Source organism: Hylobates moloch, unplaced genomic scaffold, assembly GCF_009828535.3.
Source record: "Hylobates moloch isolate HMO894 unplaced genomic scaffold, HMol_V3 SCAFFOLD_3, whole genome shotgun sequence".
NCBI classification, from domain to species: Eukaryota; Metazoa; Chordata; class Mammalia; order Primates; family Hylobatidae; genus Hylobates; species Hylobates moloch.
The window spans coordinates 101,566,774-101,579,166 of NW_026652278.1; the positions used below are offsets into that span (position 1 = coordinate 101,566,774).

The following is a 12,393-nucleotide window of genomic DNA, read 5'->3' on the forward strand; positions in this document are numbered from 1 at the left end:
CAGCTTCACAGTAATGTATCTTGATGTAGATTTATTTTTATTTTATCTCACTTTGAATTTTGGGGGTTCTTGAATCTGAGAATTGTTTTGTTTACTTATTCCTGGAAAATTCTCAGCCATTATTATACTTCTTTTTTTCTTTTTAGAGTTGTTTTATTTTTTAGATTATCTTGATTGAGGTATAATCCATTCTCTTCTCAAATTTTATTCTGCTCTTATTTTCTATGATTTCCTAGTCTAGGAGTTAACAAACTATCATCCAAGGGCCAAATTTAGTGTGCTGCCATTGTAGAAATAAAGTCTTCTTAGAATGTAGCCAGGCTCATTTGTTTACATTATTACTTATGGCTGCTTTTGCACTGCAACATCAGAGTTGAGTATTTCCAAGACTCTATGGCCCCTAAGCCTAAAACATTTACCATCTGATCTTTCACAGAAGTCTGCCCTCCCCTGCCCCAAATCTTCAATCTGAAATGTGTTCTATCTTCCCCACTATATTTTCTTTTTCTTCAAATGCTTCTTTCACAATTACCTCCACTTTGTCTTTTTAAGTGGCATTGTAAATTATTAAAAGCTCTTTCAGTTCACAAATCCTTTCTTCAGCTAAGTCGAATCCGATGATTAATGCAGTTCCTACTTTCAGCTATTATTTCATTGTTTAATGTTATGTAACTCTACTATACTTGCTATATGCTTTTAACTCCTTGAGCATATTAGAGATCAAACTTACATATTCTAGGTCTGATAACTCCAATGTCTGAAATTCTCCACTTTGTGGTTTCTCTTGGCTTTTGCTAATGGGTTCTCACTTCTTTGTGTTTGGTGACTTTTTATTTAGGAGCACATATTCCTTACAATTTTTTTTAATATGAAGCTTGGGTTTAAGGTGCATTCTTCCAGAAATAATTTGTATTTCTTCTGTAAAGCAGAAAGAAGCTGGGATACTACCAACTTGAGGCCACTTTAAACTCAGATCTTACTTTTTGGGGGGCTACAAAGGTAACCTGGTAGGGTTGTGGCTGGAGATTTTGAAGGAATACATTTTCTTTTTTGTGCTCTCCCTAAAGAGTGAGGCAAGCAATTATCTCCATGAACTCTGAATGAGATGTGCACTTGTCCTTGCACTAATCTTTCTTGCTTTCAGTGTGTGTGGTTCCACATTGCTATGTCTTTAGGCTTTGTTTTTTATCCCCTGGGTGAGACCTTTGGAACCCAGGTCCGGGTCACAAGCAAAAGGTAAACTCCCCAGGGTAAGTGGCTGTGCTTCTGTGGAACTGCATTTTCATATAATTTCTGGCCTTTGCAGGAGTTCTACTTTTACAACAGTGCAGTTATACGTATAAAATTAAATTTTTAAATTTTATCCAGCTTTTTAGGTATGTTGTATCAGGAGGTGTTTCACTTAAAGTTGAGTATACCGTGTTTAAATGGAAAATTATAGTGTGAATTTAAGCCAGTATGTTACTTTTTCAGGTTTATTTGCATTTAACATTGATTCTTAATTCTGAATAAAAATACTACACCTTAATTAAGGTTGGCAACTGTGTGGAACTAGAGGAAATACATTAGGGAAGGAATTTTTATAGTCCCCTTACATTGAAGTGAAAGGCTGTCTACTTCATGCTTCAAAAATATGATTTCTGGCTGGGCACGGTGGCTCATGCCTGCAATCCCAGCACTTTGGGAAGCCAAGGCAGGAGGAGTGCTAGAGGTCAGGAGTTCCAGACCAGCCTGGGCAACATAGCAAGATCCTATCTCCACAAAAAATGTAAAATGTTAAAGTTAGCCAGGTGTGGTGACACATGCCTGTAGTCCCAGCTACTTGAGAGGCTAAGGTGGGGGGATCACTTGAGCCCCTGAGTTCAAGGCTGTAGTGACCTATGTTGTGCCACTGCACTCCAGCCTGGGTGATAGAGTGAGACCTTGTTTCAAAACAAAAAAAATCAAAACAAAAAAAAACAAAAACTAACCAACGAAACAAAATATTCATGATTTCATTCAGTAAACATTTATTGTGACCTACTATGGGTAGGCCTATAATGCTACCTGCAATAGAAGATTCAAGCAAATAAAGTCTTAGTTCTATATTATGTTAATCATTATATTTAGCATCTCTTGAGGGCTCACTGCACGTTTTTTTTTTAAATGCTTCCCAGTTTTAGTGCTTTATATATTTTATCATGTTCAATCCTTAAAATAAATGTATGAGGTAGGTACTTTAGTTACTATGCTTATTTTTACATGAGGAAACTGAGGCAGAAAGAGGTTAAATAACTAGGTAAGGGAAAAAGCAAGTAAGTAATGAACCCAAGATCCAAACCCTTGCAGTCTGACTCCAGAACACACGTCCTTAACTACTATAGTTACAATATTATACTATACTACAATATACTACACTATATAATATTATTAAACATAAGAAGCTTAGCTTGAATTCTTTAAACATAATTTTAATAGTTGTGTTGACGTCTTTGCTAAATCTAAGATTCTGGCTGACTCTGTAAGTTAGTTTCATTGAACACTATTTTTTCTGAGTACAGCCTGCAGGGTAGATTTTCCCGTTTCTTTGTATACTTTTTATAAAAGGTGTTTGAATATAATCTCTGCCCAATCACTAGTTGATCACTGAGCTGAGAAAACACAGGGATGACCCCTAGGAAGCCAGGCTGAAAATATAAATATAAGAATATAAGAACTGAGCAAAGAAATAAGTAGCTACACAAAGCAGAGGAGAACCGAATTCTTTAAACAGGAAGATAACAGACACAATACATAGAAAGAAAGAATACAGAGACATATTTGATAAATGTTACCATAGCAGCCTAGAGGAGACCATCACCAGAAGGCCCAGTTAGATCACCAGGGAAGCTTCAGAGGAGACTTGGAACTTTAGCTGTGCTTAACACCAACCTCAGCTATGCATGCTGAGATACATAAGTTAAGGTGTCAAATGGTACCTTATTTTCCTTTTCTAGTAAATTGCTTAGCTCATTTAATGGCATGTTAAGGAATAAACCGCACAGACTGGGAAGTTTAAACCTTTATTTGCTTTGAAGAATCAAGAAAGCATACCCCTTTTTTTTTTTTAACCCAAGCAAACAGGAAGAGGGCACTTCCCAGTACACTTTGAAGTTACTTTGCGGCCTTAGGACTAGGTTCTGGTCTTAAAAATGGAAGTGGATTTTACATTTCTATTTCTTTCTTTCTTTTTTCTTTTTCTTTTTTTTTTTTTTTTTGAGTCAGAGTCTCACTCTGTGGCCCAGGCTGGAGTATAGTGACACAATCTCGGCTCAATGCAACCTCTGCCTCCCAGGTGCAAACATTCTCCTGGCTCAGCCTCCCGAGTAGCTGGGACTACAGGCACCCGCCACCATGCCTTGCGAAGTTTTGCATTTATAGTAGAAGATGGGGTTTTACCATGTTGGGCAGACTGGTCTCGAACTCCTGACCTCAGGTGATCCACCTGCCTTGGCCTTCCAAAGTGCTGGGATTATGGGTGTAAGCCACCATGACTGGCCTTATGTTGCTATTTCTAGACCTGGCCATAAACCTCCCTAACAATCACTATAAAGTCTTTCTCGTCTACTAAGACTGCAGAGGCTGCAACATGGAAGAAACTATTTGAGAGGGAGCCCAAGAAGAGCCACCTGATTCTTATGGAAGGATCACATCAACAGTAAATCGTTATTGTTTTAAGCTACTGATATTTTGAGGTTCTTTGTTATAGCAGTTAATTTTAATTACCAATGAGTGGAACAGATAGGCATGTAGACTAAGCAGTCTCACTGTACAGCCCTTTCTAGGAAATGATTTGGAGGAATCAGGAAAGCATTATTGTAGTCCTCAACATTTCTTTTTGCCGTTTACTTTGTTGGTTCTGCCAGTTTCCAAGAGTGGCATGGTTGCAGCAATGACAGCCAACAGAAAATGATATTTTGTTTAGGACAATTTTGATAACTACATGCTTTTCTAGGGCCAACATTTATTGTACCAAGAATATTATTATATTTTTGAATAATATTATTTTAGAATAATACTATATTTTTGATCGAAGATAGTGTATTAACTTTTGTTCCATGTGCTTTATTCTGTTTAATTCTCAAAACAATATGAAAGGGTATGACTATTACCCTTTAACAGCAATTCAATGCGTTTTTAACACTGCTTAGAAAAACTCTCAGTCCTCAAAATGATTTTCAAACTCCTAGAAAAATATAGTACATTTTTCATGTGTGAAGATATAACTTGGCCACATTTCAAAAACACTGATTTTTTCCAAAGTTTTGAGACTCTTTCTTAAGATACTAAAAAATAGTTTTCCATCAGACTTGAGATTTCTAGCTGAAGCTCATGAGTTAGATGCTGTATTGATCTAATATATCATTAACTGGCAAAATGGTACAATTTATCATGTCCACAGGGCATTATGGGAAATTCTCTCTACTGCTTTGGGTCCTTGTATGCACTTTCTCATTTTTTTCACATAACAGACTAATGATAAAGGAGCTCTCATTTCAGTCTTTTGTTTCCAACAAGCAAATGCATGTAAACAAGCAATTATTTTTGAAGTAGTGTACTCTTTCCTACACTGTTTAAAGCAGTGATTTGCTTATTTCAAACTGTAAACTCTGTTTTCTGCCTGTAAAACAAATTACCTTATGCCTGAATATGAGAACACGTAGTTTCTCCATGGTAGCTAGTAAAAACATCTTTCTTGCCAGAGCGTATTAAATAGATTATTAAATTCCATTAACTTAAATGCATGCAAGTACCCTTTATTTAAAAACACATTTCTACAGATACTATTTATCCAAAATCAAAATGGCCTTTTCTGGGTAGCCAGGAGACAGAGTCATAACCTTATATGAAACAGGAAAAGCAAATAAACAGGCTCAATTTACATTAAAATGATGTCATTAAGCTCTGCAGAATGTGTTGGTATCTCACCTACCGCCTGTCAAGAAAGTATAACAAATGATGTTGTATACACATTAATTTTCCTGTTCCATACTTTGGTGGAAGGAGTAATGTTGAATATTCTCAGACAGTGACACATCCCACAATTAAGAGCACTGTCTAAGGTGCTGGCTCTTGGTGTCACTGTGAGCACACACATCTTTCCCTCTACTTTTGGTTTCCTCTCTTTAGCTTCTTCCATACCTCTACTTCCCTCCCCTCATGGCAGCACTCCCCGTAGCCCATGGCCAAGTTTCCCTTCTCTCACCACACTCCAGAATCAGCTTCCCATTCTTTGACTCAGGTGTAAGATTTTTTTGGATTTTCAGCTAGTCTATGTATCTCCTAATTTACCTGAAACCTGATCCTGAACATAGCAGGACATTTCTGAGTCATTAAAGATAGTTGGAGACTGTGTCTGCACACAATAGGGCCACTCAAGTAACCAGATGGCACAGAACTTTCAATCAAATGCAGTTGATTCTGTTATTCACACTAATTATGGTCTATAACATAGACATGGATGCTGAATTAGCAAATACTGAGTCATAGCTCCTAGAGGAAATACAGGGCTTGGTTCCTATAAGCCTTTGGCTTTTGTCCACTGATTAATGCATAACCTTGTTTTATGTGTGTTTCTGCTTAAAGACATATTATTTAATATATAATTAATATATAGATGTATATTGAAATGACATAAATATTCAATATATATATTTTGATTTATCAACGTTGAATCATGGCCAAAAACAGTATAATTCATGCCCGAACAAAGCTTGTCTAACAAGTGTATTTTTTCTCTGTAAGGCACATCTCAGCCTTCTTGTGCTTAGATACACTGGACGGTACTTCAGTATATTGCTTAGGGGGGCCATTTTTAAACAGTGAAATCACCACTGAACATGCAAAAGGCATAAAAATGCAAAAAATATGGCACCAAATAGATTGTGAAAGGAACACTTGTTTACAATGTACTTTGAGTGACTCAAATTTATTGTCACTCTGTGCTTATATGCAAAAGCACCATGAGTACTGATTTGAAGATTACAAACGCATTTTAGTGAGTATTGGAATTTGCAGACACAGAATCCACATGTAATGAGGACCAACTGTATTTGAATCATAAAAATGTTATGAGTTAGGATGTGATTTACGATCCCCCCAAAATAGTTCTATTTATAAAAAGGTGTATTTTCTACCAACAGAAGCATGAGATCAGTAATAGCTTAATCCAACCAAAGTTTAAATTTTTGTTAAAGCTGTGTTAAGAAACAACCTTGACTTCTCTTGTCTCTACAGGGTACTTCTAAATTACAGTTCACTATCATAGGCATTATATTCCAGCTTCCTCTGAAAGTTCTGCTTTTTAAAAAAGTCCCCAGTCTCCAGGGTTCCAGCAACTAAATACAGACTTCAGTATTGTGTTTAGGGGAAATCCGTCATTCAAAGGCACAAGGGTGAATTTTACCCACTAGCCTTGAAGGAAGAGACTACTATCTTATAATCAGACATCCTGGTTTTCTGTGACTGAGAAATTCCTTTCCTACTGCCTCTCTTTATCCTGCTTAGTAGTTCTATGCAAAATGACACTCACTGAGCTTTTGCTTCTTGGCTCGGTTTTAGCAGGATCAAGGAAGCCCCAGGCTGTGGCTAGTGAGGATGGGCTTGGAGGTCTTAGAGAGTTGTAAGAATAACCTGGGCTTCAAATTGTGAGGTTTGACATGGAGCCAAGATCCTAAGTTTACCTGGCTTGGTTTTCTCTTTAGGATTTATACTGTGACCCATTTCAATGGGAGTTTAAAACCACCATTTTGGAGTCCTTTGAGATGCTGAATCCTGAAATATTCTCAGAAAGTCAACATAATCCTTTTCATAAAGGCTCACAGCAGAACTGCAACCAGCACCACCTGTCTACAGATATACCTTAGGTCTGCTTTAGATCGTAAACTGGAAATAAGCTTTCAAAGTGTTTTTCAAGTTGCCTTTGGGTTCTGTTAAATGTAGAAATGTTTCTTTCTTTCATTTTTCCTTGGTCAAATGAAATGTCACTGTCATTTCCATCTGAACATGAAATAATGCCATTGGATATTGGGGAAGGAAAATCCACATGAAACATCTTCACAGACGTTATGGGAGAAATGCTGGTTTAGAAAAAGCCTTTGTTCTGTGGCAGAGGCTGCCATGGTTGTTCCATCACATCAATTTTTACTTACACCATTTAATAAATAAAAACATGCTGACTGTCAACCCACGAGAACAACCCAACACCAATTACTGAAGAACAGAACTGCTTCAGTGAGAGGAGAAGAAGGGCAAAGCGTCATGAAATGAGTTTTAAATTTCTGAAGTCGAGCGCTAAGTTGAGAGTTCCATTTTTCCTGTAATTGATTTCTTTTGTTTCAAGAGAAACTCACAACTTGTTTGAATCTGGTTTCTGCAATGTTAACATGGAGGCACTAGTACTTGCCAGTAATCTGCTGCTTTAGGATGTTAGGAGACTCTTTCTCTGCTTTTTTTTTTTTTAAAGACAATTTTATTTATTTAATTTTAAGGCAAGATCTCACTCTGTCACCCAAGCTGGAATGCAGTGGCATGATCACAGCTCACTGCAACCTCGAACTGCTAGGCCCAAGTGATCCTCCCATCTCGGCCTCCTGAGTAGCTGGGACTACAGGTAGGCATCACAACGTCTGGTAAATTTTTAAATATTTTGTAAAGATGGGGTCTTGCTATGTTGTCCAGGCAGGTCTCAAACTCCTGGCCTCAAGAGATCCTCCTGCCTCAGCCTCCCAAAATGTTGGAATTATAGGTGTGAGCCACTGCACCAGGCTGAAGACAATTTCTTAGAGGGAAATACCTATCCAATGTTCTGGAGGTTCCATAGGTAATGCTACGCATGAAATACTACACTCACAGGCTCTGGTATTCTTCCCTACCTGGCTCACTAGCTATGTGACCTTAGCCAAGTGCCTTAGTCTGCTAAAGGTCATGTCTCAACTGCAGACTGAAGTTTATTACCAATCATATTGGAGTGTTGTGAGGTCTTAACGAGAGATTGGACTTATAGCTGTTGGATGTCTTGGCTTCAAAAAGTAGTTGCTGTAGATTTATTATTTCTGCATCCTAATCCCATCTTTTGGTCATTCTGCACTTCCTTTGCTTCCCTTTCATGACCAGCTGGAACCCCCATCCCAGAGAGGGAGTATTTGGGGTGACAGATGCCTTGCTTCCTGTCCAGGGCCAGAAAAGCCTTCAGGCCCTGGAAAGGAAGTTAGCAGAATGCAAGTGTATTTATTCTAACTCCGCTGGTTTTAAAGTTTCCTTTTTTTTTTTTTTTTTCCAGCAAATGTGTTTTCTTCCTCTCATGGAATCGAGAACATATGTGATCCCTGGCAGATGATTTTTGCAACTCTTAAAGTCAGGATTGGAGAAGGCTGACTCACAATTTCTTACACTGCACGTGTGAAATCTTTCGAGAAAACTTGAAGGGGGGGAAGATCTACAGTATTTTGGATGATGTTTTCAATTGCTATGAAATTGGTAAAAAAAAAAAAAAAAGGATCGATCAGTTATTTGCTTCTATTTCTGACTTTTAAAAAACTTTTTATTTTAAAACAGCAGGAAGAGATGGGTTGAACAAAAGGTAGTATCACTGAGAAGAACAGAAAGAAGGTAACATTTGTAGAGCATTGTAGTTTTCCAATCATCTTAATCATTTGATCTTGTGGCATTTCTGTGATGCAGTTTTTATCTGTGACAAGAGCAAAAGATCTCAGGGATACAGAGCCATTGAGACTTTATGGACTGTAATCATTGACTTTTTTTTTTTTTTTTTTTTTTTTTTTTGCATTTTACCCTGTCATTTTTTTAAAAAAAGTTCATACAGTTCAGGTTTTCTTAAACTGAAAGTAAGCTAAAGAATGGGAAGCTAGAACATGATTCCTGTTAAAATAATACATTTGAGAAAATGTTTCTTTAGCTATCACTGTAATTGATCAAGTATGCAACAGACATTCTTTTATAAGATACCCAACCCCTAACTTCCAAAATGCCAGATCAAAAGTCTTATCTATGCAATGTTTTATGAGTGATTAATTCCGACTGCCTACGGACAACCACAAGGACAGAGCTCCCATACAGACACACACATTCAGCTCAGACAGAGTAAGCCTTAATCACAGAGTAAGTCTTTGACAGCGAAGCTCCCAAGCTCAGAAAGGAAAAGGGTTCCAACAACTCCTGCAACAGAGACTAGAAAAAGCGTCAAGAGCCAGAAATATTAACTACAGGCTAAGAGGTAGTCATTTCCACTTCCTTCCAGAGCTCGGTTCAAATCTCGGGCTTACCACTTAGTGACTGTGTGACCTTGAGCTAAGCATTTCAACTTTGCAGGGTCCTATTTCCCTGTGTGTAAGTGGGGATACCAACAGGTCATCCCCATGCATGGTTGTGAGATGAAAAGATATAACATACACTGCACAGCATGTGGCATGCAGCAGACATCAAATAAATAGTAGCTATCGTTTTGTAGCATTGTGATTATCTATAACTCTGGGTTTGCAACATCATTAGTGCTATAATTTGAAACACATTTATTCTTTATATTCTAGCAAACTAGTTGAAAGCCTGTTTTTTCAAATACATTATCTAGTTTGGACTTTAAAAAAAAAATCCCTGTCGATGTTCTGCTCTGCTTATCAAAGGCTCTCTCTAATGCTTACCCAAGGGCAAGTAAATTACACAGGATTCTGTTCTGCCTTCTATTGTTCTTCTCCAACCACATTCCAGGTGGTAATGAGCCAATTCCTTTACTTCCTCTTTCCTTCTACCACATTCTATACCCGAAAAAGATGCCAGTTAAGTTTTAGCCCTCCTTTAAAAGTGAATTTCCATCTTTATTTTATTCTTTAAAATTATTTAAAGTGGTTGCAAGTTCTTTTAGTGCCCTCCAATCCCAATTCAGGCAACAAAACAGTCACAAGAGAGAATGATTAGTGCTTTTGCCAGGGTCTCCGCCCACGGATGACTTTGTAATGAACTATGCATCCATAAAAGGTTGACTCTTTGATCTCTTGCTGCTTGTACAATGCTAAAGTGCAAGGCATTCCAGGGCAAACCACACAAAGAGACAGGAATACAGGTTATTTATGGTAGTCCGCTGACTCTAAGTTTAGCCTAGCTCTTTAAAGATTCAAATACACACATCATATTGACTGCCAGGTCTGCTCCCTTGTGTTACGGCAGCATCTAATGGTGCGGTAGCGTAGGAATGTCTGATCCCTGGCTTCTCCCTGGGGTGAGAAAGGTAGCTGGCTTGGCAGAGACAGTCACAACAGTATTTATAGAGACAGCAGAAAATAGAATCCATATGCTTACAAAGGGAAGTCAGGGTAAATCACCGGGAGCTGAGAGGATTCCTGAACTCCCTTTCTGAAGCCTGCTTGGCTTCTGGCACAGACTAAACAGGACCTACCTACCAGCTTTCTAGCTGCACAAAATCCAGCACCCGCATGCTCTCCTTCATCTGATGGTTTTCTACCAACAATGTCACTTTACAGAAGGAGGGGATACAGCACCTTTGGTTGCTTGAATTCAGAAGCTGGTTTGCAAACTTTCTACCGTCACTCAGGGAACTTTTGCCATCACTAAGCGAACTTCTTGTGTCAGAGCTGGTGCAAACATTCTGACATTTAGGAAGCTAAGTTTAATGCTTCCTGACAATGATTCTCTGACCATGATGTTGAAGGCCCTTCTATCCCTCTGTGATGTGGCTGAGTGCTGATTTATACAGCTCACTAAACCAAACACCAAGTTGAATGAAGACGGTATTGAGACAAGATAAATCATCTATCTATCTATCTATCTATCTATCTATCTATCTATCTATCTATCTACCTATCTATCTACCTATCTAATTTCCTACCTTCCTTTGGATTAAATATCAAAATTTTACATCTTGCAGTCAGAATGTTGAGGGCTGTATGAAAACTTTGTAATTGGAGAAAATGAAAAATGTTAATAGTTTTTATTAGCATAAAATATTGAACTGGTGGATTTATGAACAGAATTTAGGTGGAATGAATATGCTAAAGTTGGGGATTAATCGGTCATCTCACCATTCCAGACACTCAAGGCCACTCATGTAGGCTGATTTGGGGAAAGCAAAGGGATCTCAATGAAACTGGAAAATTAATTTTGCTCTTTTATGGGATCCTGACTTTGATCAAGATCATATAATTGGACAGACCCAAAAACGACTCTTATTTCTGATTCATTCTATTCCCTCCATAGACACAGGCAGTCATCAGGTATCTACACCGTTCCCTCTACCCTTCGTCAAAAAGTTCATGTTCTCTGAGCATTTTCGTATTCTTTAGTCATTATCATGGCTTTGAGCCAGAGTCTGAACACAAGGACAGGCATATAAATGGATCTAATACATGGTCTGAAAAATAACACATGTGCTAACCCTGTCTGCAACACCAAAGGAAGAATGACTAAAAAATAAAGCAGCTGCATATCAGAACAAATACCTGTGGGAAGATCGCAGGGTTCAATTTGGACATTTTGTTCCATTGAGCTCAGAGAGGGAATGAACAGAAGCCAAGTTGTATAGATAGGCCTTTAGCTCATAATTCATTTACTGTCAAGATGTTGGATGCTCATTTTATGATTTAATAAAAAGATAGACCTTACCTAAAAAGAAAATGAGCAGGAGGAGGAAGACTCCATGGAGAAGTAATGCAGTCTTTCAGGGATGATTCCCAGGGGCTCTGGGCTGTGGTTCCACTCCGTCTCCAGGACACAGTGCAATCGGCCACAAATTTAGGACCCCAGGATCTCCATCTGTAAAATACAAGTCATAATGGAATTGTTCCCACTGCAGAACTGCTGAGTAATTAAAACTCAAGTGGATTAAAAAAAAAAAAAAACGCAGAAAAAAATGAAGAACAAAATACCTCTATGACATACAGCCTGGCTCAGGATGCTTTGTAATTACACACAGGGCTTTATAGTTATCCAAAGTTAGAGTTCAAGTTAACTTCAGTTTTCCAGTATTTTCCCCAAAATATTAGTCGGACGCTATAAAGGAAAGTAAACACATTCGACTAAGTCAACCATTAAAATAAGAGTTGGCTTAGGTAGTTGGGGGCGGAAGGAAATGAAGAGAGGCCAACTGAGAATCAGAGAGGCTGAATGAAAAGCTGAACCATTGCAGCTTCGCATCTCTAATCCCTTTGTTAGGGATGATGTGCAGCTGCAGTGGCTATGTCGCTCCAAGAGCCTGCTGCACAGAGATGCCTGGTTCCCTCAGCCATGCCAAACAAGACATGGTCATGGTCATGGTCGTGGGAGTAAGGACAGGTAGGAGAGGCTGGAACACTGCTGAACATGAATTGCCCAACATAAAGGTTTCTGTCTAAATGGAATTTTGAA

The 12,393-nt window shown here is 38.3% G+C and overlaps 1 protein-coding gene across 2 annotated transcripts in view; it reads right to left on the reverse strand.

Moving 5' to 3' along the window:
- The window catches only part of KIAA1217 (KIAA1217 ortholog), an 877,411-nt gene that overhangs the window by 538,182 nt on the left and 326,836 nt on the right, over window positions 1-12,393 (reverse strand). For both annotated transcript variants that reach the window (XM_058436624.1, XM_058436625.1), the window contains exon 3: window positions 11,653-11,802. The gene's annotated coding sequence lies outside the window, so the exon portion shown is untranslated. The remainder of the gene's footprint in view (window positions 1-11,652; window positions 11,803-12,393) is intronic.